The following is a 2,757-nucleotide window of genomic DNA, read 5'->3' on the forward strand; positions in this document are numbered from 1 at the left end:
AAAGATGTCATGTAAGTTCTTTTCCATAAGCACGTAGACTATATTCGAAATACATGCCTACATTACATTGATGAACTGGAGCTAATTCTGTGTCACCCTATGTTATAACTATTCCATGATTGATTGCATCCGACATAATTCTCCATCACCGATCTAATGCCTACGAGCTTTTCATATATTGTACTTCGCTTATTTACTTTTCCATTGCTACTGTTACAATCACTATAAAACCAAAAATATTACTTTTGCTACCGTTACCACTACTATCATATTACTTTGCTACTAAACACTTTGCTGCAGATATTAACTTTCCAGGTGTGGTTGAATTGACAACTCAGCTGCTAATACTTGAGAATATTCTTTGGCTCCCTTGAGTCGAATCAATAAATTTGGGTTGAATACTCTACCCTCGAAAACTGTTGTGCTCCCCTATACTTGTGGGTTATCAAGACTATTTTTTGGCGCCGTTGTCGGGGAGCATAGCTCTATTCTTTGAGTCACTTGGGATTTATATCTGCTGATCATTATGAAGAACTTGAAAGGTCAAAGAACCAAGATTTTTCCCTCAACGTTGTGGCACCCCGGCTCAGAGCAACCGGTTAACCATGCATTGCCAGCCCAAAGATCATGCCTTCTGGCAACACACAACATCTTGGTACAGAAAACAACCGCTTTATTGATGCTAGCGGATCATAGTTTATATTACAACAGGTGGCGAGGCCAAGCGGCACACTCAATGCAGCTGAACAATATGTACATTATTTAGTGGCCATAAAGGGGCCTCGATCATCCCAACAACGTGGGAGCGGAACAATGTCGTAGCAGAACTCCATAGCATAGGGACACCAATGTGGACATGATCTAGACTCGGATAGCACTCCTTTCCAACGGGACTTTCCTGAAATCTGGCATGACATGCCAGGTCGGTACTTGCAAGCTCACAACAAGCATAAACATAATGACAAACAACATCATGATAGTTAACCAATTGTTTAATAATGCAACAATATATCTGACATGTTGTGATCATGCTCTTGTGATAAAAGCCCCTTCGACTTGCTTACCAACGGTGATCGCTCTTGGATCACAAACGGACCACCCATCGGGGTTTTAAAATCAGGTTACCTCGTAACCAAACGGAGATCTTTCCAGCGATCATAACCATGACCAACACTTGGTCTCAAACAGTGATCTTTCTGTTGGGGAACGTAGCAGAATTTTAAAATTTTCTACGCATCACCAAGATCAATCTATGGAGTCATCTAGCAACGAGGGAGAGGAGACTGCATCTACATACCCTTGTAGATCGCGAGCGGAAGCGTTCAAGAGAACGGGGTTGATGGAGTCGTACTCGTCGTGATCCAAATCACCGATGACCTAGCATCGAAAGGACGGCACCTCCGCGTTCAACACACATACAGTTGGTAAGACGTCTCCTCCAACTTGATCCAGCAAGGGGGGAGGAGAGGTTGATGGAGATCCAGCAGCATGACGGCGTGGTGGTGGAAGCAACGGTGATCTCGGCAGGGCTTCGCCAAGATCAAGGAGAGGGAGGAGTGTCATGGGAGGGAGAGGGAGGCGCCAGGGGCTAGGGTGCGGCTGCCCTTCCTCCCACCCCACTATATATAGGACCTCTAGGGGGTGCCGGCCCTAGGAGATGCAATCTCCAAGGGGGCGGCGGCCAAGGGGGTGGAGTGCCCCCCAAGCCAAGTGGGGCGCCCCCAGCCCTAGGGTTTCCAACCCTAGGCGCAGGGGAGGCCCATGGGGGGTGCACCAGCCCACTAGGGGCTGGTTCCCCTCCCACTTCAGCCCATGGGGCCCTCCGGGATAGGTGGCCCCACCCGGTGGACCCCCGGGACCCTTCCAGTGGTCCCGGTACAATACCAATTACCCCCGAAACTTTCCCAATGGCCGAAACTTAACTTCCTATATATAAATCTTCACCTCCGGACCATTCTGAAACTCCTCGTGACTCTGAACAACTTTCGTGTTACCGTATACTAATATCTCAACAACCCTAACGTCACCGAACCTTAAGTGTGTAGACCCTACGGGTTCGGGAGACACGCAGACATGACCGAGACGACTCTCCGGTCAATAACCAACAGCGGGATCTGGATACCCATGTTGGCTCCCACATGCTCCTCGATGATCTCATCGGATGAACCACGATATCGAGGATTCAATCAATCCCGTATACAATTCCCTTTGTCAATCGGTACGTTACTTGCCCGAGACTCGATCGTCGGTATCCCAATACCTCGTTCAATCTCGTTACTGGCAAGTCACATTACTCGTACCGTAATGCATGATCCCGTGATCAACCACTTCATTACATTGAGCTCGTTATGATGATGCATTACCGAGTGGGCCCAGAGATACCTCTCCATCATACGGAGTGACAAATCCCAGTCTCGATTCGTGCCTACCCAAAAGACACTTTCGGAGATACCCGTAGTGTACCTTTATAGTCACCCAGTTACGTTGTGACGTTTGGCACACCCAAAGCACTCCTACGGTATCCGGGAGTTGCACAATCTCATGGTCTAAGGAAATGATACTTGACATTCGGTTAAAGCTATAGTGAACGAACTACACGATCTTCAAGCTATGCTTGGGATTGGGTCTTGTCCATCACATCATTCTCCTAATGATGTGATCCCGTTATCAATGTGATCCAATGTCCATAGTCAGGAAACCATGACTATCTTTTGATCAACGAGCTAGTCAACTAGAGGCTCACTAGGGACGTGTTGT

Source organism: Triticum aestivum, chromosome 7A, assembly GCF_018294505.1.
Source record: "Triticum aestivum cultivar Chinese Spring chromosome 7A, IWGSC CS RefSeq v2.1, whole genome shotgun sequence".
NCBI classification, from domain to species: Eukaryota; Viridiplantae; Streptophyta; class Magnoliopsida; order Poales; family Poaceae; genus Triticum; species Triticum aestivum.